Consider the following 27,969-nt stretch of genomic DNA (forward strand, 5'->3'; position numbering starts at 1 on the left):
CATAGGAAGCAAGAGGGAATAATTAATTTCTCATCAATTTAAACACCGCTAGCCCCACTCTTTATGATTCTCTTCCATACATAAAAAGCAGCACCTTTATATACCAGTGGGTCTGCCAGGTATATACAGGACCAAAACTGATCAGATTCTATCATTCTTTTATCCCATACTAAATCTTTATACCCTAGTTCATAACAACTACTCAATTCTTTACATGCAGTCAGCAGGTGCCTGATAGATTGCACCTCATTTTTACATAATCTACAAAGTCTATTTTCTCTGGGTATGCTTTTCCAAGAGCCTACATTCTCAAGACAAGGTGCATGTTAAATCTTAGTGGCATAATAAATCTACTAAACGCCCTGTTATTAACCTTTATCAAATATTTGAGAGGTTTGTTTGTGATCCTCCCTTGGGGGCTATAAGTGGTAATCCTACTCTTCATTCCCAGACTTTCCAGGTTCTTAACAGAGTCCCATTGAAAAGCTTTCTTACTTAATTTACTAGAATTTCTGATTATCATTTTCCCTTTCAGAAAGCTAGACACATTCTTAGTTAGATCTAATAGAACATCATTCTTCTGATCCTCCTTTATCATTTCCTGCCCTAGTTTATTCAACAAACTCTCGGGATAATTAGTATCTAATGTCATTTTTACGTACAGTTTACAACACCTTATCTTCCAGAGTGTAGACCACGATGTCAAACCCAATTCTCGCCTTATGGCTTCAATAGGTGTTGAATTCGCCAAACCCAGTGCTGGTCTCCACAGTTTAGCCTCCAATTTATCTATGTTCCTCATAAATTTGGTTCCCACTGTCTCTAGTGCATACATAGCACTAGGTATGATACATGATTTGTATATATCTAAAAGTCCTTCTATGGAGTAGCCACCTTTATCAGATATAAAAGCTCTCATAATATTCAATTTTTTTATTATCTTTTTTTCCCACAATGTCTACATAATAGTCCATTGTAGGGAGATTTTTCATGATCATACCTAGATAAAGGTATATTTCAACTTCTTCAATTTCCTTATTATCGACATTCCATTTATATTTTTCCGTATTTCTACTTATACCTTTAGTTCCAAATATTAAAATCTTAGTTTTATTTACATTAATACTTAGACAATTTTCTTTTGCATATGAATGGAGTTCATATAGTAGCCTCTGAAGACCAATAGGGGTTTTATCTGTTAGAATAGTATCATCTGCATACGATAACCAACATATTGTCCTGTCTCCAATCTTTAGCGGGAAATTTACACTTTCCTCAAATCTTTCCCCCATATCAGATACATACAAATTATATAAGGTAGGGGATGTAACACACCCTTGTTTCAAACCCAAATTTGTATTAATTAGGGAAGTTCTTTCCTTTCCTTTATTTAGATACATAACCACAGTGATATCTCTGTACATCTCCTTTAGGAAGTGAAGAACAATAGGGCAAATCCCCATCTCGTTAACTTGCCCCAAAGTCTTCCCTTGTCTACAAAATCGAATGCCCTACTGAAATCTAAAAACCTGGCATATAATTTTATTTTTTTTCCTTATGGCCTCTGCCACTAGGACATTCAATGAGATTATGTTATCAATAGTGCTATGACCCGCTCTAAACCCCGTTTGCATGATTGGTATTAATTTATTTTCCTCACTCCATTTATTCACAATTTTAAGAAGAAGTGTACAGAACATTTTGCAACTAGAATCAGACATTGCCAATAACCTGTAATTTTCCGGCCCAGATCTACCCCCTTTTTTATATATAGGGATAAACTTAGCTTTTCTCCAGCTGTCAGAAATGTTTCCTAGTTTCCAAACCAAGGTAAAGAGTTTGTATAGTACAGTAGCCCATTTCTCTGGATTTTGTTTAAGAACAATATTTGCTAATTGGTCAGGTCCCGGTGCTCTTGGGGATTTCATACGTTTTATAATCACAAGAACATCCGTCCTCTCAAACGGAAAGACCAAGTCATTAGCTGACCATTTTATTTCCATAAATGGGTCCATCTTAGTACTTTCAAAATACCTGGATGCTATAAACCCTTTCCAGGTCTCTACTGGTATAACATTTACATCGATATTATCTTCTCCCATTATGTACTGGCGATATAAGTACCAAACATTTTTGGAATCATCTGTCCTACATAACTTAAAAACTATTTGCCAATTGACATTATTGAGATTAAATTTATAAGCTCTCAACCAATTTTTAGATTTCATTTGTATTATTTTGATATTTTGCAAAGATCATCCAAATTTAAAGATGGATCATTTTTGATTATCCTTGTTTTCCCCCTTAACTCCTTTTTTTTTCTTGCTATTTGGCCATCATAAACGTTTTTATGTTTTTCCCCAGTTTTTTTATTAATAGAAATCCTACTTTCTGTCATTTGTATCATACCTATTAAATTGCCAATCACTTGCGATTCATTCAGCAATAGATCTTGACCATTCAGTGGTAACATATTAAAGATATTATCACATTTTCTTAGATGTTTCAGTCCAACAAATCCTATTGCTATTTGTATTAAATTGAATGTTCAATTCAGTATAGCTGATTGTTTCCTTCTTACATGAGCTTACCAATGTACTTTTTAACATCACATGATCACTATGAGGTGTAGGCATGTACAGAAACTCTCCAACTTTCTCTCCCAACCCCCTATTAACAAATATATAATTCCAACTTATAGGAGACCGTTCCATTAGGCCAAGTAGGAGAGGCATGTGGTTGGGGGAGAGGTTGCAAGAATTTCATATTCCAACCTTGCATCAAGTCCATCCACTTCATACCAATAAGGACTTACATTGAAACACCTTTGTCCATTTTTGTCAGATCTTCTGAAAAGGGCCGGGGAGCTTCTGTGTCTCCACCCATTGTCTCCCATTCTTCAATTTTAGATAAAGCAATGTCACAGTTGGAGTTCGAATCCCCCACTATCATTACCTCTGTGCTTGGAGCTTCTAGATGCCAACCCTCCAGAGTAGCTTCCACCACCCCAAATACTTCTGTCAAATTTGTCCCTGCAGGTTTAGAGTACAAATTTATCAAAAGAAGATCCTCTTTGGTATCACTGTCACCGATAATTACACACATTACATATTCAGATTTGCCATATTTGTCATAAAATCCTCTGCTAAGAGTATTTTTCACCCCCACACAAAGGCCTGCAGAAGGTCTACCTCTTAGACCCCTATTTGCAGGATTCATAAAAATATGATATCCATCCAACAGAATGATACCTTGGATCCAAGTTTCCTGTATTGCAAAGATATGACAGCTTTTTAACATAATTATACTCTCTTCCTGTAATATTGACTGGAAACCTCTACTGTTCCAAGATAATACAGTTCTATGTCATTTCAGTTGTCTAAAGCATAATTTTCATCAGGAATCCAATTGTCAAATATTTTGTTATTTCTTAAGAACCCCTCCCTACTTCTCTCTTGGTCTTGTTTTGCCACCTTACTTGGATTTTTTATTTCCACACTGTTACAGATTATAAATTCATACTCTTTACCCAACAATTCCATTGTATGGTCTCTAATTAATTCCACTATGACCGCTGTCTCGTATTGTATAATAGTCCAATTCTCCCAGCTACCCACCTTGGGAAGAATAACTCTATCTATATCCGAACTCTTAATACACTGTAGTTTTGTAATTTGATTAAAACGTTTTAATAACCATTCTGTATTCAAGAAGGGGCTGGTTTCTTTAGGAAATCTTTCGATTAACTTAATACTATTTCCACTTCTTACAACTTTATTTTCTGATATCTCCTGCTGTACTTCACCCTCTTTAACCAACCCATTAACAATACCACTCATTGCAAGTCTTTGCATCTCTTTTCTATAAATATCCTTCTCTCTAGCATTTAGATATTTATTATCTCAGTTGTAATTAATATCCAGATATCTGATTTCATTTTCTTTCCCAATAGGTTGTTCTTTATGTATAACACTATCTTCTTCAGAAAATTCCTCCCTATCAATCCTCACAGGAGTGCCTGGGTTATTTCCTCTCATATTACTTTCCCCCCTATTCCTTTTCCCTTTCTACTTCCACTCAACCAACCTTTCAGTACCCCCTCAGGTTTCTTATTAAGGAAGTTTGCCTAAGTGTAGTTCATACCTATTGGCTACTTAAATACATTCAATATCCTCTACTACTATTTTAGCTAGTGTTGCACTATTCCTTTTTGCAACTTTTTCCTTTCTTGGTTTTTCCAGTTCTTCTCTTATCAAGGTTTTTATTATTCCTTTTCCGATGGACCCTCCTTTTCTGTCCCTGCGAAAAAGTAATTATTTCCTCACTTTCAGAGACTATTTCTTCTTCATTTACCAGATCAATTATTTTTCAAGTGATTGTTGAGGATCTACCTCTAACTCTTTGTCAGAAGCTTGCTCTTTATCAACTAACTTACATAATTCACTTAGATCGCCTTCCATGGCTTTCTCTGATGGATCTTGTACATCCCCTACCCCTGGGGTGCACAACATACGGCCCGCGGGCCAAATGCGGCCCTCCATCCTGTGATGTGCGGCCCGCCAGGAGTGTTCATTGCTTAAGTAAACAAACAGTTTACCCGGGACCATTGCTGGCTAGGAGGCCAGCAGTAGAGAGGGTCATTTGTAATGGACATTTTAACAGTACTTCCACGTTCCTTCAAGAGGAATTAAGGTGCTGAGAAGAAACATGTCATTGCCCTTTGAAATGCAAAGTGATTTTAACTTTGTGCCCAGTCCATGGCGCCACACTTGCATAGTGACAAGAGTATAGGTGTAACAAAAACGTTCTGATTCAACACTAGATTAGCACAGGGGTGTGGGGGGTGAATTCTATTTCATATTCACGCCACAGTGTTATTTTTAAGTTTATTTGCCCGAGCATGCTGTGGAGGGAAATGTGATTGGTGATAATTTTGTAAAATGACAAAAAAGAGGGAACCAGGGCAAGGGCCTCTACAGTATTTTATGACAGATGTCCACAATGGTTCTTTTTGGGAGTGCCAGGAACAGAAGCAGCTGTGAAAATCATCAAATGGAACATTAAATGAAGCTGTATATTAAGGCTTTGCCAATCTCTACTTTACGGTTCATTTAATTTCCAAAAGAAATACAAGTGCCAGAATTAACAAAGAAAACCAGGACTGGGCTAGAATCTTTGGAGTGGAATGGGGGCCCTATCGGTGTGTATGAACACCTGTCATGCTTTTGGGGAGGGCAGTACAAAATTAAATGTTCATGCTGATGCGATCTTTCATAAATACCCAATAATCATAGCACACAACCACATAATGCAAATAAGGGTTTTGGCCAATTGATTGAGTGTAGGGATGTACCGAAGAGCATGTAAATAGGCTCTGCCAGCTCACTCTGGCACCCAGAGGTAGGAGGGGGCAAGCTTATGGAGTGCTGCTTACAGGGTGTGGCAGAGCCCCACCCCGGACCTTCAAGCAAAATGCTCCTCTGCATGAGAGGGAGGTAGAGGAAGAGGAGAGAAAGAGACAGAATAACCGAGAGAGAGGAAGAAGGGAAGAGATGGAAAGAAACAAAAAGAGACAGAAATAGTAACATAAGGAGAGACAGAGAAAGAGGGGAGAGACAGAGACACAGAAATAGTAACAGTGTTTAAGAGGGATGAGAAAGAATGACAGAAAGAGACAGAGAGACAGAGAGTGCGAGAGAGAGAGAGAGAGACTGTGAATGTGGCGTTGGGCAGCAGCTGAAGATAAATATGTGAAGACGGTAACATGTGTTAATTTGTGTGAAATATATGGTACTGAATGTTGATGCAGCTCTCTGCATTTGCAAATTAAGTGTTTATCTGCTGGCGATAACCTAAATTGGGTAAGATTGGGGGTCTGTTTTACCGGTAATCTTCAATACTCCTAGTTCTGTTCTTCCTAGTCACAGTACTTACTCTTTGAGGGCTACACCTTCATGACCAGGAAGCTTTTTCTGTTTAATTTTCCTTGCTTCACCCCCTTGCTCATGTCGTGTGGTCACCTCTCAACCACTCCACGCAACCCATTAGTAGTCCGGCCCACGGTACCCAGTTTCGAATGCACATTTGGCCCTCTGAGAAAACCAGTTGTGCAACCCTGCCCTACCCTATCACTATTATTACATTCCACCGGCTGTTTAATCCATTTAATACTTTCATACACATTGGATACTACATTTTTCAGAGACAGCTGTTCCTTCATTAAGTGGTACAGACACCCAGTAATATATCAACTGTAGTGATTGTGCATCAATTTTTTCCTTTATGCAAAGTGTGCTATCAATTTCCGAGGGTGCATCCAGCCAAGACTCATTTTCATCATCACCATACGTACTATCAATTTGTGCAAAACTCAATAAATCTAGTTTACCGGATAAGTTTATACCTATAATATTATTAATTTCCCCCCTAATATCTAAACTATTTGGGGGTCCGGATTCAATGGAGTTTTCTGCTGTTCCCCTTTCGGGGTGTTGAAGATCTTGTTGCAAGTGGGAATCTTGCCCTGCCTTCATGGGCGGTGAATTTTCTCCCAATCGTATTCCCAGTGATTGCCTTCTAAGATCCTTAGATAAATTAAGCAGGGAATTGTTTCCCACACTGAAGCTAGAATCGGGATTTGGGGCAATGACCTCAATTACTGGAGTGCCCACCAATTTCTTAACCACAAGGAAATTTGAAATCTTAGGTTGTTCCTGTCCCATGAGTTTTACATTCATTTTCTTCATTCCATCTTCTAAGTTAATAATTTTGAGATTACTTTCTTTATTTGGTGTGGAACCTTTTTTTCCTTTAAGAATGTTATTTTAATTATTTTTCTGCGATCTTAATTTTGGAGCCATATTAAGATTACTTTTAAAAAGAACTATATGTCCCTATACCAGATTTAATATGCCTATACCAATAAATATTGAAAACCACCTAAACTCTATTAATTATCATCCAAAATTATTTTTACCAAACAATAAAGTGTTTTGTAATTATTTCTATCCCCGGATTTAGCTAATCTATTTGTACTCCTACGTACTTTACTCTTATTCAGAGTTCTATAAATTAGAAATATGAACACCAATCAATATGACATACAACACTGAAATATAAAACCACACGTTATAGAAAATGATTATATCGGAGGAGAGACAAACTCGCAGCCTCCTCTAAAAACAATGTTATACTCAGCCACCAAGCAGACTTTCTATTCCAGACAATAACAATCAGATGTGCTGTTACCTGTATTGCTGTTACTTAGTCCTCATGTACCACTCGACATGTGTTAGAATAATGTAAATACTCGGCAGGGCTAGAGGAGCTAGTGGGGCTAGTGGAGCTCGAGGAGCTGCCAGAGTCCGACTCACCCGCCTGCCCTGCCAATAAAGACTGCTAACGTAGGTGAGCTGGACTTACTTCTGGATAATTACGTATATTTTCATATGTCAAATAGCCCTTCACTGGGACTTCGCCTCTTCCACATTATGTAATCTCTGTATCCGCCCCCACACCCAACAGCCTAACAGGCAGACTCTGCGCCCTTGTCGCCCCTGCGGGCTTAACGCCCCAAGGGTTACGGTATCCTCCTTTTCTGCACGCCACTTCCTGGTTGGACGTGGTCAGCAGCTTTAAAGTGACTGGTGCCGATGATTGCAGTCATTTAATAAATACAAGCGGGACCGCCGTGCTGAGAGAAGAAACAGCAGTGTTTCACGGCGAGTTTAGCAAGATGAGAATGAATGAAGCACCACCAGGGTCACGGCATCCTCCTTTTCTACATGCCACTAATTATTTCTGTTGCAGAAATAATTTCTTTATAAATGCAGAGTGAATTCAAAAATAAAAAATAAAAAAACCTATGTTTAAAAAAAAACCAATGTTTTTTTACTCTAAGTAGGGCCCCTCCCAGGACATGGGGTCACAGGACCCCCCGCACCGCAGGGGCCCCTGTTACGCCAGTGCGAGGTTGTGGATAGGTAGGGGGTGTTTAGGATAACCGGAAAAAGGTTTAAGGTTCTTGAATTAGATAGATATGGGGGAAATAAGGGGAAACCCTGCCTAATAAAACACATAGGGCCTCATTACGAGTATGGAGGTAGCCATGGCGCTTTTAGCGACATGGCTAAACCCATACAGGGTACCGGGTTCCTGGAATGGGGAAATACCGGGCCATTCCGACCTTGAAGGGCCCGGTAATTCCCTATACCTGGAACCCGTACACGGTACATCCCCATTCCCATTGAGCCACCATAGGGCTCAATGGGAATGGGGAGGATGCTAACAATGGGTCCATTAATGACGGGCCTGTTGTTAGCATCCTGGTCTGCAAGCGGGTCCTACTAGGGAAGCCTGGTTTTACCAGACGACCTTAGCGGGACCCGTGAGCAGACCTCGTAATGAGGCGGTAGAGGGTTAACGGCGCCGGCAGCTCTACCAGCGCCGTTAACCCTCTACCGCACTCCTCGTAATGAGGCCCATAGTCATGTACCGTGAAGAACACCTCCTACCCCTACTCCTGTTGTCAGGCCAACACCCTTCTTGATTCGGATATTGCCCCTAGAACCTGTATTACACTCCTTTCATTCCCAAGCCAGTGACTAACATAAGCACATGATGTGTTATCAGAATACCCTCCTGATAACAGCTATAGCACACAACGTGGAAAATGACATCATCATGAAGACAACATATACATTTTACATACAGTAATAGAACCCCACTGGTCCTCCAGACACTCCTTGCCATTCCACCTGGCAGAGTTTATTTCCATAGAATGCTTTTAGAGCTAGCAACATGCAACAAACACATTTCTTCTCCGTAGAAGTTGACAAGCGCAAGCAGCCACGAACAAACATATAGCGTCCATCGCTCTTATATTCGAATGCAGAGAACGTTCAAAGCCCTAGATTCCGCTTTCCGTGGCTTGTCCAGATTGAGTTCCTGATATACGCTGCAGCGGAACGCATGTGGCAGCATCCAACCACTCTGTGCCTCAGCGCTTTGCAGCCTGCTGGTAATTAGCGCATGTATATGAACAACATGAGGCGTTTGCCAACAGCTTAATGACAGACTTCCCAACAACCACCCTCACTTTCCCTGGTTCCCCCTAGCACTTAAGTGAGGCCTGGAGGGGCTCACCAGCACCTCCCCAGGCAATGCTACTTCAGCGTTGAGCGGTCACTACCACCATAAACTGCTTTGTTTCCTCCGTGAGAGACAGAGGCTCCCAGAAACACACCCTACTCGAAAGCTGTGTCCTGCGTCCTGCCACCTCCTCACCGCCTGGGGCCCAGGTCCATGGACTCTGCAACCTGCTCTCCTCCGGCTCGTGCCTGCCACACCAACAGGCAGCATGGGCCAGGGAGGGGTTTAAGGAGCGTGAGCGCGTGTGCACTTGTGCCGGCATACAAAAACCCATGTTCATGGGAAATGTAGTCTGTGGGCTGTTTTAGCCCACAATTGTAGTCCTTGGCCCGTTTTACAGCCCCTTTTCCTCACAATTCTGTGTGGTTACTCCTGGGTAACTAGCCATTTTCCACCTATCGTGTGCAACCTCCCCAAGAATGGCTGAAAGTAAGCTCTTCATATCACCCACCGCTAATGTCGTCCCTGCTGTCAACCTTTCTATTTCATATAGCCACTTCCCAGCTCCCGCAGTCATCAATGGTAACTCACACCTCAAATTATCCTTGTCGATCTCTTGCCATGGTATATATTAAGGTTGCCCCCCCCTCCCTTCTCTAATGGTGGGCATTGTATCAGTCCTACCCCCCCCTTTGTCTCCCTTGTCTTTGGTGGCAGTAAATGCTCTAGTCATTTCTCCCTCACTTCGTCCTTGAAGGTCTCTGAGCCTTTGAGTGCAAGGGATAACGCTGTCTGCGTTGCGTGGTATATCAGGGGAAGACATACAGGGGAAGACAGCCGCCACCTGATCCGGACCCTGGGGGTGGTATTATGAGGGAGGATCACATGGGAGGAGACTCATATCAAGGGGTATTGGTGATCTCTATTTATTCCCCTATTCTCCGTGAAACAATGATGGTATATTGTAAAGTGGAAGAAATAAATGTGCATAAAAGACTTAAACCCGTTATGGACTTCAGGATCCATAAGGCTTGTGGTACTGGGACGAGGAAAAGGACCCAGGAGTCAATGAGGATTGGAAATGCCATTGAAAGAAACCTGCAGTCCAGTTGCTTTGATACGAGGCACCTGAGCGGGACCTTTAAAAATGAAGATGCGATTCAGGTACCGGGTTGGCTGCGGTTGTTGAAGCAGAAAGAGCAGAAGAGATTTCACTCTCCCAGTCTGTGGCTTGGGGTCGGAGAGTGTGCGAAGGGGCTGGCGTGCAGAAAGGCAAGAGACCGGTGGTTGTGAGGAAGCCCGGAGACCTGGGAAGCTGTGGTCACGGAGGAGGGAGCAGCAGCAGCTCCCGATGCGACAGACCCAGACGGCGTCCAAACCAGAGTGGTCCTCGCAATGCAGAGAAGCTTACGGGAAGCGCTGCTGTAATGCGCCAACTGAGAAAAGACCGCCAAAGCCACCCATAAATACTGGTTAGCCTCAGAGTCGTTCCAGGGCACCGGGCGCTTAGTATCATTGTCGGATCCCAAATTTAATTTGCAAGGAGACTGAGAGCACAGGACCTAAGAAGGGGGTGGCCGCAAGAAGTAAATGAAAGCCTGAATACAACCCGTGAGTGGCAAACTACAAAAAGGCAGAAAGGGCGCACATTCCCTCGTATGAGAAGTTGAATTGGGAAAAGCTGTAACTCATATTGCCAACAGCCAAGAGGCTGCTTGAAAGATGTGGAAGTGCAAGAAAGGGAAATGTGTAACCTGCATTGCCAACTGCCAAGAGGCTATATGAAAGAAGTAGCAGTGCAAAAAGGGAATAATTCTCTATTTGTGAATAGTCCACTTGGGGAACCTTGTAACCTGCAACAACCAAGAGGTTGTTCAGAAAGAGTGAGAAGGCAAAAGAGGCACCGTTCCTTTTATGAAGATGCACAATTGGGGAGACCTATAAGCAATATTACCACCAAAGAAATCAACTGTAGATATAGGAGCTTTTCTTCCTGGCAGGAGAGTCAAACAGGAAAGGGATCTTTTAAAGATAGTCCTGGCAGGAAAGTGGACCAGGAAAGAACCAGTTGATTGAACAACATATGTTTGTGGTAAAACGATGTTGAGGAAGAGACATTGAATAAGTGTTGCATTACCAAACATATTGGTCGAGCTATCCTGACAAAAGCATTTCAATTAAAGAATAATTGTGATTGCTTATCTACTTTTGAAGTCTGGAAAAGACATTGGGCCTCATTACGAGTAACCTGGTCTGGAAAAAAATGCTGGTAAAGCGTCTGGTACTACCGGCTCCGGCATGTTTTCGGGACCGGGTTACTTCGAGTCTGCCGGTAGGGGCAGTGAACCACTGGCAGGCCTGACCTGCAGGTAGCTCGAACCCCTATCAACAGAAAAATCACTGAAGCACCAACACTGTTAGCAATTGCGACGGTGCTTCAGTGGATCCCATTCCATGGAGTCCTACGGGACCGCCAGTAACACTGGGATATTGGGCGCCGGTAACGGTAAGGCGAGACTGCCGGTAACCCCCCGGTACCCCAGCGGGTTACCAGCAGTGTCGTAATGAGAGCCATTGTGGAAGAGAACTATTGCTTGAGAGGTACTTTGGAAGGCTGAGAAAGACATTGCGCCCCATTATTAGGCGGCGGTCTGATAATAAGGTGCTGGTATCAAAAGATACCAGCACTTTTATCAGACCCGCCAACTACGTGTGTGCCGGACCACAAGTGCCAGATACAGCGGCACTTGTAAAAACGTGTCCGCAAACAAAGGCGCCAGTGAATGCGGTTCCCCAAAGTACCGGGCGACCCCGTGACCTGTGCCGGTATTAATGGCACAACGGCAACAACGGCACATCCCGAGGTAGACCATTCCTGTATTACTATCAAAAAAATGCCGGTTACACAGGCAAACGCTAGGCAGCGAAACCTGCACCCGAAAGCAGGTGGTAAATGCCAGAAAAGATATTTTCCTTATCAAGAGGAGAGATACAATGAGTAGAAAAGACATTTCATGTTGAATTTAACAGATCTTTGTTAAACCAGATCTTGTTTAAAGACACTCCTGATCAAATCCAGGGGAAGGGAACTGAACCCTGGACACAAGGAGTGTTTTGCACCATTTATGCGTTTAAAGTTTCGCCATGTTTCTGTTGAAGTGAAAATGGCCAATTGTTTCCTTGTTTATTTTGTCGTAGATATTACTTTGAAGGTCAGAGATTGCTGGACATTAGGCCATCCTTCTTTAGTGTTTAGTTTGCTGCGCAGGAACACTCTTGTTTGGAAAGGGATGCATAGGAGTTTATCTCACCCTGTTTACTTTAATAAAATGGCAAACTTGGAGAAAACGATTCCTCTGCGTCCGTCTCATATTTGTGACTCCTCGCACTGCCAAACTCTATTCCCCTGGTAGTCATTCGAAACCAGCTCGGGATTCCATCCCTTGTTAGCAGGGCACAGTCGGAACTTCTGCCTTTCAATATTAAGATCAAGTGTCCCATTTATGAATGTTATAGCCAAACAAAATGGTGAACATACTTTGAAATGTTTGCCTGTTTTTTATAATAATCTACTGCAACAGATTGGCTCAATTGAGAGCGATTTTGTTTAGGTAATCCAGAGAAAGTAAAAAAACAGTTGCATGAATGGGGTTGGATCTCTACGATGGAGAGTCTGCATGGCTATGACTCCCTTGATCATCTGTCTCAAGACCATAAAAAGCGGGGTGTATTGGCGCCCTATTTTCCATCTCCCTGATTCCTTTCTTAGGCACAGGTGGAATTTATTCCACACGAGACACATTTTGGTCAGATTTGGGTTGATGGCTGTTGAGATGGCCAACTGCAGGTTCTGTGGTAGTTCTGATGAATTGGAAACTTTGAAACACCTATGGATTTACCCTCCTGCACTTCATGGCATGCGTATTAGTTATTTTAACAAATGCATAAACTCTAGCCCCTCAATTGGCTGCGAAGTCTTGTGGACCCTGTGTCTCAATGGCAGTGTTACCTTGATGGTTTTGGCTGTCGTTGATTTTATGAAGAATTTGAAATTGGATGGAAATAATTGATTTTATTTGTTCTGTATTGATGATGTTTTTATGCTTGACACACTTTGCACTTTATGTCTGTTGTTGTCCACAAGAAACGCCTGTATTTGGATGAAATTGAATGATTTAATTTATTTTGTACTGAAATTGGAGTTTTATGGTTGTTTAATTTCAGTCAAATTGTGGTTTTATGAAATGTTCAGAAATCTATTCATTGTTATGTTGATTTCATGACTGTCTATTTCTTTTGTATCACATTTGTCTTTTATTAACTGTTAAATTGTAATTTGTTAAAGGTTATTTATTAACCATATAACAATAAAAAAAAAAGATATATATATATATGTTTGAAGCATCAACCTTAAGAAACCAGGGTCTCAATGGAAATGGTTTTGAGCCTCTTCTTCTGGCAGGCGGGTAATAACACAAAGTAGTGGGTCAACGAATGGGAACCAGAGAGGATCTGGCGTGTGCCCGTTATCAGCTCTGGGCTGCTCTCAGCATTGATCCAAGGCCCCAAGTGATCCACCCTGCTCGGTCCGTTGGTCCATCTATCAGACCCCCCCACACTCCGATATCTCTCCCACTTCACCAAAGGGACAGAAAATAGACGGTGTTGACCAATCCGAGGAGATACACCATAGGAGCTCTATTTTTGACGCGTAGTGGCTGAGGGAGTTGTCCAACATCTATCTCTCAATAGGAACCAGACAGGCTGAAACCTGTTTGCTCATGAAGGCCACCAGTTTGTGGTTGTCAGCCTAAAGATTGATAGGCAGGTCAAACTTCCCAGTCAAAGGTGCAAGGGGCCGTATATAGGCATTAAAGAGCCACAGAGAAAGGGACGGTATGCGGGGTTTGGTAATGAATTTCCCATCTTCGTCATTCCTTGGACCCTTGTGAAGTCTTAGGAGATGAGGATGGTGTGGCCGATGGTGCTATACACTGCAGATATGACCGTAGGTATATCTTTACCAGTGTGAGTGAGGATTGGTGCTTATACTGGGCCCAAAGCCAGATTGCTTCTCATGAAGACGGTGGTTTGCTTCGGTACACTCCTGGACTTCTCTGGCCTCTTTAAGATGCAGTTGTATTTCGCAAGGATCGTTTCCTAGGGGGATTGTGACATTATTGAGGGAAATAAGAAGTGAGCTACCTGAGAGGGAGGCAACACCAAATGTTGTTATGTCAGATTTCTGAGCATTGTCCACTGTCCAGAGCTATGATTCAACAGTAGAACGAAGGCTGTGCAGGCCATACATTAATTAATGGAGCGGAATAGCACCAGTGTTCTTTTTTACTTATATTTTCAAGAGTCTTTTGAATACAGGATCCCCAGACCTCCCCACCTTGGACATTCACTCCATCCATCTAATGCAAGTCGAGGTTTACTGAAATGTTCTTTGTCCATTAACAGCTCATCAAAGTAACATTCTGTAAACAATTCAGGATTCAGCACTATTCTCATTCCTAAGCTTAAGTCTCTTATGGGGAAAGGTGTCTACGTTCCTGATCATTTGTGAAAATACCCCTGTATGATCAGGTGGTTTGAAACGTGAGATCTTTTCATGATTCGTCTCATAGGGGTCCACCTGGGCTCCTTGCAACATGAGTAGAAGTATCAGATATACTGAATTTCCCCATGGTATTTTGCGGAAGTGCTTTGCCCTCTATGTTGTGCTAATTTGTGGGTGTCTGAGAGGTCTTTGCTGCTCAGTGCAAACTCTCTCCTAGTGCCAAGTCAATTTTAGGTCCTCATCGGAGAATGGAGAGAACTCCAAGAAAGTTTGGGTCTGGTTTTGTTTGTGTCTCGTTGAGTCCATGGATGTTGGGAGGGTGTGTCTTTTTGTTCTGATCGCAATCAGTTTCATCAGCCATTGGGTCTTCAAGGACCAGAAGGGTGTGGAATTCAAATAGACCCACTCCCAGGACAAGTTCATTGTTGTCAGGGACAAGAAGATTTCATGAAGATAACGTTTCCTGGGCAAGTAGAGAGTAGGTGGAGTCTGTCTAGGGTTTGTCTACTTCATAATATTCTCTTTGAACTACTGTGTACCCGGGAGCATTATCACCACCACACTTGGGTACCAAGTGTGTATTGGTGACTTGTTTGCATGGCTTCAGCAACTGTGTGTGTGTTGTTCGCATTGCGGTTGGAGGAAGGTATTGGTGTCTTGGGAAGGAGTGGTGAAGTGACCACAGGGACTTTACTGCTTCGACCTGGATATGGTATCCCCAGGTCTACATCAGCAACTGTCTGGAGTAACAGCACATCCCGGTCATACACCTTTATTATTATTATTATTATTAATATTATTCATATTATTCATATATTTGTTGACCCCTCTTGAACAAAACCAAATCCCGGACCAGATCCAGGGAGGGTAATTTTGGACCTGGGAGTGGATGGACCATACAGCAGACCAAGTCAGGTCACTTAGGCCAGATTAAGGCTGTAATAAACGCCCCTGGGCCATATGGCCCAAACCAGTACTAAGTGAAATACCAATTAATTGTTTCCGCCTACCATTATGCTTGATTTAAAAAGACTGATTACATTTGGTTATTCGGTCTTTCTAAATCGATCATACAAACCCCATTCACCCACCTCCCTAGCCCATAACCAAACCCAACCCTCCCCGACTTACCTTATTCTCTGCGCTTCTCCTTTCCGCTTGATGCACCCGCCATCTTTGGGTAATAGCTGCTCCCTGCGACGCACACGAGTGTGAGCAGGGCCTGACGGCCAGGCGAGGGAAGTCACAGTAGTTAGGCAAGTGTTTATTTTGTGTGTGTGTGTGTGCTGGAAGGGCGCAGAAGGAAGGCTAGGACACAAAAGTGGCATATTCCTGGCTATAAACTTTTATTAACCAATGAAAGGGTTTGAAAAATGCCTCTCTATCCCTATATTCTAGGAGGGGTTTCCCTGCCTCAAAGGAAACTAAGGAATACATCAGGATGTCAAAACAAAATGTCTGCTACCGTCGTGTCCCAAAACCCTACTTCTGCCCCTAACTCTAACAACCTAAATCAACTGCGTACGGCTGGTTTCCTCCAAAGTAAAGTGCTCATTAAAACTCTTGCCAACAATGCCTTGGGTGGTCCAAAAGACAAAATAATTGTTGTATCAGGTAAAGGTCCCAGGTTTCTAGGGGTTCCCCCTTTCCCATGGATTCCTTCTGGTTCTATTTTCCTTTTCTTTGGGTCCTAAAGACCCTGTATCTTCCTGGGTAAATGGCACTGTGTTATCTTCAAAAGGGTAAGAGTCAAAAGACTTCTTATTCTTTATAATACCGTCAAGGTGTATTTCACTGCCAAGGATGGGTTTTCATCAAAACAGTCTCTTTTGTCTACAGAGTCCTCATCCCTCTTATTCTTAAACTCTCTTTTGGGTGTGAGTCCCAGACTTGCGATGAATGAACATAAAAGCTTGGTTCACTCTCCTGCCATGTATATGTCTAGCTTGGTTCACTCGCCTGCCAAGCGTTTGTTGTCTCACAGACTGTCTTTATATCTCTTGGGGTCCCAGACCCTCTTATTCGTCAGCTTTCACATGGGTGCGGGTCCCAGTCTCGCTATTATCTGTAGCAGTGACTTGGTTTACTCTCTTGCCAAGCATGTGCTCCTTTCTGCAGAGTATTCCCAGGGTCGGAGTGGGGCATAAAAGTGTCTCGAGCACCAACAAAGAAAATGTGGCCCACCGTTGCAAATGGCAATTCAGTCCTTTTGTGACAGACTGTTTGAGTAGTACCCAAGGGGATTGTTTTCAATAAAATGTGATGTAAATTGTGCATTTTAAAGAATATTTATTCAGTAACACTGGCCAAAACTACTAGCCACATGGTGAAGTAACTTATCAAACTGGGCCACTGTGACCAACAAAACGGGCCCACACTAGCATGTGTTTTTGGTTAGGGCATTGTTTTATTGCCCTATAGGCAAGTCCGAGCATGCGTATATGATTTATTCCAGGGCCCAGACCCTCTTTCTCTCTTATTCTTATGTGGGTGTGGGTCAAAGACTCGCAGTCTGCTGTTACTATAGCTTGGTTTACTCTACTGCCAAGCATATGTTCCCTTCAGCACTTTCCTGTCTTCTCTTGGAGTCCCAGAGCCTCACACTGTCTTGTCTTCATATGGGTGCAGGTCAGAGACCCGCACTGTATGGGTGCAATAACTTGGTTTACTCTCCTGCCAATCATATGCTCCCTTCGGCACTCTCCCGGCTTCTCCCGGGGTCCCAGACCCTCTCTCTCTTATTCTTGTAGCTCCCTGACACTTCCCAACCATCAGCACCTTCAGCTCTGCCCGCGTCCCTGTTTCTCTGGTGTGTGTCTTCCAGGCAGCGGTGCTTCCTTACGGGCTCTGGGAGTGCTTGGTTGCTTGCTTCAGTCTGCAGCATCCCAGCCGATCAGTTTCTCTGCGGTTTCTCTTTGGCGGCCACTCTGCCAGTCCCTTCTGCCCTGGCAGGGCAGGGCTCCACTACACAGTGGCTTCTCAGGCTTCGGGATGCTCGGAGGTTCGTTTGGGTGGCGTACAAAGGAGCTCCTCATCCTTTACCTGCTGTCTCAATCCCACTCAGCGGTGTGCACAGAATCTCCTGCTTCAGTTCCTGGTACGCTAGGTTGGCGTCTGCCCAGCTTCGTCGCCCGAGGACTGCTCTCTCCATCTTGCAGTCCATCTACGTTTTTGTATTTCTTTGGGCCAATCGAATATGGCGCAAGACTAGACCATTCATAACAAGTTCTCTGAAGTATCCTCTTCTTCATCAAAGTAGGGATGGTAGAGCTACATGGGAAGCATTTGGTCTTTCCTGGGTTATTAGTCAGCTCTATCATATTAAGTGGTTTAGTCTCACAATAACAGATACTAACACTCCCTGGAGAAAGTGAGGGAAAACATGGGGAAGGAGGGAGGGCCTACTAAGGTGCTCGGATACCGCTCTCTCTGAGAATGATCGTCCCTAATCCCATAAGGGGCTTCCTCTCCCATGTGACCACCCCCACGGGGACTATTGTACTATGGATGCACTGCCCTGGGCCCATGGGAAAGCTCTCCCGTAGGAAAGAAGGGACGACATCTTAAGATTCATCACAGTGCGTGTGTGTTTGTGTGTGTGTGTGTTTGTATGTGTGAGTGAGTGTCTGTGAGGGTGAGGTGGGAGAAGGTTTGTGGTGGTTGTGGGGTGCATTTAAAGGCCCCAAAAAAGTCCCTTTCACCTCAACAGCAGCATTTAAATACTGCAAACAAAACGGCCAGGCTTTACTTTTATTTCACATGAGTGCCAATAATTTCAACACTGCAATCAAAAATGGCCTTGCTTTACTTTTATTTCACATGAGTGGCAAGAATTTAAACACTGCAACCAAAAACGTCCCTGCTTTGCTTTCCCTTTCACATGAACAGCAGCCCTTTAAACACTGCAACCAAAAACGGGCTGGGTTTTTCTTTAGTGCTTATGTAAAATTAAAGAACCATGTGTAAAGGGGCCTACCCATCATCATCTATAGACAAGCAGCAATGTGCATTCATCCAAGGAGAAGGAAATAAAAGAATCCTGTGACCTGCAAGACAGGATTTTAAACATTAAAAGCAAAAATGGTCTGCACATGTATTTGCAAAAAAAAAGTTTTTAAAAAGTCACCATGGAAAAAGATAGCACTGCTGACAGGAAATGTCAGAAAGCAAAACCTGATGTGGGTGGGGTGACCAAAGCAAATGTATATTATGCTTCCCCCACAAGACTTCAGTGACAGTTGGAGAAACACTTCAGGAAAAGCCTGTTCTGGATGGGGCCAGGAAACTTCACAATTAAAAGCTCCACCAGCTCCTACCAGCGAACAACTCTGCAATAAAATGTGATGCTGCGGGAGGCGTCATAATTCCCTGTTCTGCAGACGTGATGGTAGGAATGCAGGGATTTCAAAGAAGGCAATCCTTGGCTAAAGCATGACGAAACGGTATGAGTTCTTATTGCATCCACTTCGAAGAGCAAACTGCCAATTTCAAAGAGACTCATAAAAACCCTCTGCTCCCATGCTGACCCAGGAAGACAGATGGCTGTGGGGGGTGAATCAGCACTCCCACATGTGAAACAGACACTCGCATTTGATATTAAAAGACTGATTTTGTTTTAGGCACTTTGCGCAGCCATTAAACTGAGTATTAATTTTGATTTTATGCCATTTTTCTTGTAATTTCCAGGCGGTTTTGGGGCTATAAATTGCATTTGCCCGGGACTCTGGGAACTGTAATGGCCAGTTAGACTAGTTTTCTGGCTGATCTGAACATATAACAAATGTGAGGGTTAGTGAAAAGGTGGAAAATGAAATTAGGAACATGCGTGATGACTTACATATTCCTAACTGTTGTACATTTTATGAAAATGACGACAATGTGCCACAGGGCCATGCTACATCGTACGGATTTGGCGATTGGCTTATCTAATTCCCCATGATTAACGAAAACCGAATATATGTTTCATTTGGCAGGGGCTAGAAAGATTATGAAGTTATGATCCATAACTAGTTTTTGCCAAAAAGTTGTAAGGGGAGCAAAAGGAGGATGACAAATGTAAAACGGCAGATGTGCTCTCCTCCCATGAACCAATCTTGTCTGGGGGTGGAGGGATGGTAACTGTCCAATCCGTGAGACAGGGATAATTACAGGGTACTCCCACTAGATTGTAAAATTAGTGATGTCATTCCTTCTATATAAGAGGGACTGCACTAAGACTCAGGACAGACACACAAAAACCGGGGAGAGAAGGCTGCTGAACCTTACCATCTTTGATAGTGCTGTGACCAGACCCTCGCCCTTTCTTTCCTGAGACCCAGCTGGCTTTCCTGAATCCTAAACCAAGGCTTGCTTTGTAATGTAGCCCAGTCACCTCCCCATAGATGAATCTATTGTTTGCCTGTGTAGGTTAGCACATCTCCTTTGAAAAACCTCTCAGTTGTCTGTGTAAATCCTTAGTTTTTTTGCAAGTAAATCAATTAATTCCCCCATTGAAATTCACGGTCCAAGATTGTTGCAATTCAAAATCAACCATCTTGTTCCTGGTGTTTTTATTTAATTATTATAGTCATTAAAGTGTTGCCTCAAAAGAATTATTCTCCTTGGAACTAAAAATCGAATTTGTGAGTGTATTGTGTGCATTACCAAACAAATTCCTATTTGCATCTGTCAGTTTAAACCCCAACTGGCTTCATTACTGTGAGCAATCCCTTTGCCTAGAAGTCTACCTGTTATGTGCCCCTGTCCTTGTCACTGAAACCCGATTTTCTTATTGTAAGCTAAACCTCTTCCCTGAGCTGCCTGTCACCATGCCTATCTCCTAAGTGTAAGCAATGTGAATTTTCTTCTATTCTGACCCCTCGCAGTTGTGAGTAATAATCAAAATCCCATTCTGGTGCAAAAACGTGTTTTCCCTATCTTTGTTGGCTTCCCATCTTTTGGTGGTCTTCACCCCAAAACCGATTTCCCTCTATATTCCTACTCCTTGCCACTGCCTTCCAGCCAAAGGAGTCAAGTTTAATTGATGTTTGGAGGGAGTGTTGCAGGGGGGAGTGCTAAACCGTTGGTGCTATCACTTTGTGGTAAATTGTTCTTTTTCTGTTTTGCCATTGAAAGTCTGAATTAACTGTAATAGGATCTCTTAACCTGATTGTTTTGTAGAGATTGTTGCATTTTGTGTTGCCATCTCATTGGTGGATGTGTATTTGGTTGATTTTCCTTTTTCAATAAATAATACATTTATAAATATGTTATTGATACTCACAGGCCTGGTTCCTAGTCTATTGTGCCACGGGGTGTTTGTGGAGGTTGGCTGCGAGACGGGTTGGAGGCCTACTCAAAAAAGAATCTGTAGTATATTAAAGATAAAAAAGCGTGTTATTGTGCGCACCATTCATTGTAGGGGAAGGAGTTCACTAGCTGGCGTGTGCTGTGTAATATACCGTGACATGGTGAGGGGAGGGGGCAGGAGGGGCGGGCAAAAGTATGTTTGTGTGAGTGGTGGAGAATGAGGGGTAATGTGTTGGCAGGGAAGGGGGTGGTGGGAGGTGAAAGTGGGACTTGGTGGGGAACCTCCCCCAATTTACTAGAAATCCTGCAAGCACGGGAGAGGGTGGGGGCGGCGTTCAATAGGTGATATTTCAGCATTTTGGAGGCCACACAAAATCAGCCAAAGTAAATTGGTCTTTTTTGTGTTCGGCCTTCAAAATTCGTGAATATCACATAGAACCCCCAAACTATGTTAACAAACCAACAAGAAAGGAACTACATCTCCCATATTCGCTCTTTCCCAAAACAGGGAAACCTGTATCAGACTAGCAAAACGTGGTTAGAGATTCAAGATCAGGAAGAAAATGCGGAATACGGGGTAACACACAGGAATTATTTTCTATCCCCAATCCCCCCACAGGGAGCAGTCTTTGGAAATACACACCACTCGTACATTTGATATCCAAAGTGGCAGCAGGAAGCCCACTCCTCAGTGGCGAGGAGAGAACTCATGTCCCCCTGCAAGCACAACGTAGACAGAATCCCCTGCATCTGCGTGCCTCCATTAAAAACAACAGAAAGGATAACAGCAATGCAGTAACAAAAGCAGAAGCTTTTTTCCTTACTTCCCACCACACAGGAGTAATGCTTAATACCTCCCCTGAGCTGTTTGATGCAGGGGGCAACCAAAGCAAAATTCCCTAACCTGAGACAGGGGTACACACTATCAGCGCCTTCCCAGCCAGAAACAAATGCAAAAGGAAGTGGGGTCCAAGATGGCAGCTTCCCCCATAAACTCTGGACTACAAAGCATGCCAGCCATGAAGCATGCCCAGAGTGAGCATGTGACTCCTCTGACCAATCAGTGGGAAGCTCAGTAGGCCAAGCACTATATAAGGGCCAGCTCCCATGACAAGAGTGTATGGGAGTTTTGTGGTGTTAAGAAGAAAGAGCATTACTGGAGCGAAGAGGAAGGTTGCTGAGCTGGAATTAAGACCAGGAGTGTAAACATTGATTTTGAAGGCCCAGAGAGGAGGGGGCGACTGGTGGGATGCCTTTGAGAGCTGGAGTGGACGTACAAATTGCAAAACCCAGAGAGGCAGGTAGGATTCCTGGGCAAATTCTAAGACCAGGAGTGGAATTGTGAATGTCAACTCTCAGAGAAGAGAGGCAGATTGTAGTTGACCTGGATAGAAGAGACTGATTGTAAAACCTGGAGACCGGAGGAGACTGAAAGCTGGAGACCAGAAATTCTGAAAAGTAAGGAGATTGTAGCAGAGACAAAAAAGGTAGGTGAATAGAGAACTGGCCACAGCCCTAGTCAACCAAAGGGCAGATGAAACCAGAGATCTTTGATGAGGGAAAGAATGGGAAGGGGAAGGCAAAGCCTCATACCAAAGAGAAGGCCGAGCAGGAAGACCGAGAAAGTGAAGACAAAGTCTCTGATGAAGGGGAAGGCAGAGCAGGAAAAGGTAGAGGCCCTGACAAGAGAGAGAAATGGCAGAGGCCGTGAACAGAGAGATGACGATATGCCCAAAGGTGGCAGAGAATGGAAGGTATGGCGAGGCAGACAAAGGACACAGACCCTGGTTTCCCATTTCAACCTTCTTTTAGTAACTAAAGAAATGAAAACTCCTAGCTTTTCCTGCCCTAAGGTTGTTCCCTGCCTAACAGAACTAACTAGGATGCTTGTCACTCGTTGGTGATAGTCAAATACCAAATGCCGTCTGCAGTCCAAATACTAACCTACTCTAATCCTACCACTATAGGATTTAGAATAACTAAAGAACAGGAGAATGATTCTCTTTTCCGGTTATGTGCCCCTTCACCACTCAAACAGTTCAAGTGGATTTCAAGTGAACAGTTCTTGAGATCAATCAACACTTCTGGGTTCATCTTCCTCTTTCACTTCTTTCTTTGTTTCTCTTTTATTCTCTTTTAGTTTGATTCTATGGAATTTCTCCACTCTCCTTTTATGGTATAGGTTTCTTCCTTTCTCTTTTTTCCCCACTCAGGATTGTCTCTTTACTCAATGTCAATTTCTTGTGGGTTACAACCTCCCAATTTATCTTGACTAGTAGAAATGTACCTATAACAAATTCCAACCCTTTTAGGAATTTATCTTGCCTTGGACTCTTCGGAGTGTTCCAGCAATCATTCTCATTATCTTTCAATATTCTTAGTAGTTGATCTTAACTGGGCTGAGTATGAGCGTTCCAGTAATGATTTCCACTTTGTTGTAGTATTTCTACTACTGGCTCTTGGCCGGGCCGAGCATGTGCATTCCAGTAATGATTTCCACTCTCTTGTAATATTTTTAATACTTTTTTTTGACTGGGACGAATATAAACATTCCCATAATGATTGATGGTCCCCCTCCCGGATCTCCCATTTTCCCTGTTACCTTGTTCGTTTAGGAATAACATCACCGGGTCTCGTGAGAGATTGGGGTTTCTTCTTCTCAGGTTGCGGTCCGCCGAACAGTCTTCATGTTCTTCTTTCATTCTCTTCATCTCGATCCCCTGCCGTGTTAGTGGTATCGGCATTGTGCATGGACCCCCTAGTCCTCTGCAGAGTGCCAGAGGTCACGCCACCACTGTCGTTTGGTTTGGGACTCTTCCGCTTCTCTCTTGTTTCTCGCGGTTCCCCTTCTCCTTGCCACAGTGCTTTGGCAGCCTTCCAGCATTGCATGCCTCACATCCATAGTTCCTTCCGTCCAGCTTGACCAGCTGGTTTGAACTTCCTGGTGTCTCTTCCCAGGATCTACGCCTCTTTTTATGATGCAGTCAAAGGGTTTCCCTGTTCGACTATCAAAGTCCTTCTTCTTATTCCATCTTATTGATCTGTATTTCTCCAGTAATCCTCCTCATTGATATGATATGATGTGATAGGTTATTTATAACGTGCTTAATACCCAGAGGTTTATAAGCGCCGCCCCGGGATTGAACCTGTGGTGCTCCGTGTCATCTTGCTTCCAAGGCAAGCACATTGCCCCTGAACTATCCTCCCGAGACTGTACCATATGAGTTTTCTTCTTCAGACATCAGTACAGAATTGGAATGACAGTAACAGATTTCCACTGAATATTTCTCTCTTCTGAGGATGTCGTAGAAGAGAAGGAGGCATGGAGATATGTGACTTAGGGAGTTCTTGATAAGAACAGGAGTCCTTGTCCCCAGGGGGGAGTCTCTCCCGGTGAGGTCCCTCTTGCCCCTACCCCTAGGTAGGGTATTGCGTAGCAGGCTCACCTCTTTAGCCTCACAGGGAAAGGCTGCCCCCTGGGGAGAATTGACGGAATCTTGTGATTCATTACAAAGGGTAGAGACCCTGCCTGAAAGGCAGAAAAGGTGAAGAGAATGTTAATGCAAAGAAAGTAAAAGGTTACCCGGGGACTAACCCAGGTAAAAAGGACATACAGTGTCATTGTGAAGTGTCGGGGCACATAATAACAAGGCCCAACCATCCTGACACCTTCAATAAAAAACATCCCTTTTGCATCATTTCTTACAACTTGTGACATGTTTGTCAAAGTTCTTCATCTTTCAAAATTGCAATCAGTCTTCTTTAACGTTGAAATGCTGGTCCAACTGCAGTCGGCCATTAATACGCATCGGACTGAAATCAGTTCTTGAACGGCCGCAGCATGAGAAGGCCTGTTTTTGGACTAAGAATGAGTGTGCAGTTCTGGTCAATGCTTATGATTTTCAGTGGGGGCTTCTTTAATATTGGGAGAAGTGGTGCAAGCAAATGGGGTGGGATGAACATAGGTTTGGTCCAGAGTGTCACAACCACAAAGAAGGGGTCTAGACTAGTTACTGTGTTTCGGCAGTGAGTAGAACATCCAGCAGGTGACAATTGCATAATTACATTTTTGTGCATGTACATGTGCTGTGGTTTTGCTTCGAGAGTTTGTGCTCCGCCTCAGTTGTTCAATTAATTGCACATGATCTGAAATAGTGGTCATGCTAAAGTTCTGAGACAGAATAGTAGTAACAATGTCTCGCTTTTTTCATCTTTGTGGAGACCCCATCCTTCTACGTTTTGCACCTGCAACACCAGAGTACCACATTCTCAGATTTAGCACTAAGGATCAAACCTACCAACTTGACTTCTACGCCCAATGCGTCTCTCTCTTCCCACACCCACCAAAGTGAAGCAACAATGAAACTGCCTAATATTCTCCAACCACGGCCATGCATTGCAGAAACCATTGGCTCCCATCACCCAGACAGGGGCTCTCCACCTGCCTGACACTAGAACCTTTGCTACAAGCATCCTCTCACTCACATCATAATATTCTCTCTGTCACACGCAACATTCTATGGCAAGACTGGAGGGGAGCATTATGCTTCAACTTCTTTCATTCACACTTCAGCAGTTTCAACTATAAACAGAGAAAAAACTGAAAATGTGACTTTCCCTTAAGCACTTTTCTTTTTCTTGTTTAAAACTACAAGTCCCATAGTCTCTGTAGTCCCTCTAGCACTAGTCCATGCTATGACCACATCCTCTCCTTAGGCTCCTCCTCTTCTTTTCCTGCTCTTCAAGCAGATAAGTACACTTTCATAACTACTCCGTTAAAACCCAAGTGTTAGACCAAACAAGCTAGATAGGACAAGCTGTCAGATCTAGGAGTAGAGATATGTGTATGCAGGTTAGACTAGCATTCACAGAAATGTGTAAGTAGTAAATGTCAGATGCGCCGACATTTAGATGGAGCGTGCGACTAGCAGACCTAATAATTGCCAGCAGGCAGTAGCGCACGAGACAACAGAGTAAATTGAGTCTGTAGGACGGACTACGTTACCTTTTTTGTTGCGTCAGGACGTTCGTCATTAACCAGGCTGAGGGAGGCGAGCCCCGTGTCGCATTCCCGACACGCCTGGGGGCTTGTCCTCCCTCTTAGCCAGAATGCGGCAGCCCCCACCTTCACGGAGGCGGAGCTAGGAAGGAGTGCGACACAGCGGCCCCCTCCAACAAGGAGGCAGAGCCTTAGAGCCGTGTCGCACTCAAACACTTACAAACAAACTATTACATACGAAATATTACACTTCTTGTTAACAAAGCAGAAAAGCAGCATACTGTTCACCCTCCTACCAGGAGGGCGCCCAGTGCTAAGAAGCACGGAGAAGCAGAATAACACAGGTGCAAGCCGTTCGCCCAGAACCTCTACCCCTGTGACCATCAGCACCGTGTACTGAGCCCTCGCCAAGACTAACTGCCACTGACTCTTTGATACAAACATGTCACCGTTAGTCTAGCAATTCTATTAATGATTACTTGCGCTACACTGCCTTGTTTTACCTATGCTCCTGTATCTACCTGTGCTATCTATTAGTATATTAGTAGTATCTATGCTCCAGTAGAGTTTAGGTTTGCTCTGTACCTTATGCTTGTCCTCATATCAGTTCATTAGAAAGAACTGTAAAGGTGTAACTTATTGTCTGCAAGCCACAATATTGCCCACCATGATTGTAGTTCGAGCAAAGCACAATGCCTCTCTATTATTATCGGCCTCTAGCCTAGCACTGCCTCCCACCTAGCCTATCCAATCAAGGTTTCTCATCATAACATTCACCGTAACCTAATTGCATATTATGCCTACCTTGTATACACGTGATGAAACTGTATTTTGTTGAACATTTGGCAAACCGCATTTAGCCCTTCTGCTAGAACTGCCTCCCAGTATTCTGCTAGCCAAACTGTATGACTTGCCTACTGTGCAGAAACTGCTGTATCCTGTAGTACATTTGGCAAAACCGCATCTAGCCCCCCTGCTAGAACTGCTTTTCTGCACTCACACAGCTGAACTATATCCTAGGCCACATCTGCCATTTTGAGTGTACCTATGGTCGCTTATAGTCCACATTTTCCCTATTGACCGTGCCTCTTGCTGTTCGTAGGCCACATTTTACCATGCTCCTTACCAGGCTTACTTACCACTGTGAACATATGCATGTTAGCACATTGTATTGCCCACTACGATCTGTGACTACAGCACTTGACTCTGACTATTGCCTAGACTATTGACTAGCCCAGTAGCGAAGTTAGAACCTCTGAATAGTTGTTTTAGCCTTATCCTAGTCCACTGTGCCCTAATCGAATGACCGCCTACTGTGCCAGCCTTAGGATCTTGTGCTCTCAACCCACTTATCTATACGACATATTATATAGTAATACATCCTCAACTCTAGCAGAATGCATTTTAGCACGACCCTATTAACATACGCCCCACTGCTGTTATTACAGCTTATACTGGCAACTATGGACCAATTTAAACATGCACCCTGCCCTACTCTCCACAGAAACCCTAGGCTTTGCGCTAGACTCTCCACCCTCTACGAACCGCAGTTACCTAGCAACCGCTATTTGAATCGCAGTACCATACCCAAAAACCAGACTAGGAGCTCAACGCAACCTAAACCACAATTACCTGCTAGCACCTTAATGAAAGAACCCATCCCGGTTACTTCTAACACCAACTGTCCACCTAAAACAACCTCCATAACAGGAGCACTGATCAATGCTGGATCAGTCGTGGCCCACGCCACTGAAATAGCTGACCTCCTTACCTTAGATAACCTTGACCTCCTAGCAGTCACAGAAACCTGGCTACATGACGCAGCAGGTCCAGCCCTCTCCCTAGCAATACCCAAAGAGTACCAACTACTAAGACTAGACTGCCCTAATGCCAGAGGTGGTGGCTTAGCCATCATCTCCAAATCCAACCTGAATGTAAGGTTAACAACACTGCCCACCTTAAAATCCTGTGAACTCCTGGCCGCTCCGATATCCCCGTGCCAAACGCATCTCATTTACAGGCCACC

The sequence above is a fragment of the Ambystoma mexicanum genome, chromosome 4q (genome assembly GCF_040938575.1).
Source record: "Ambystoma mexicanum isolate Mex_15411 chromosome 4q, UKY_AmexF1_1, whole genome shotgun sequence".
NCBI classification, from domain to species: Eukaryota; Metazoa; Chordata; class Amphibia; order Caudata; family Ambystomatidae; genus Ambystoma; species Ambystoma mexicanum.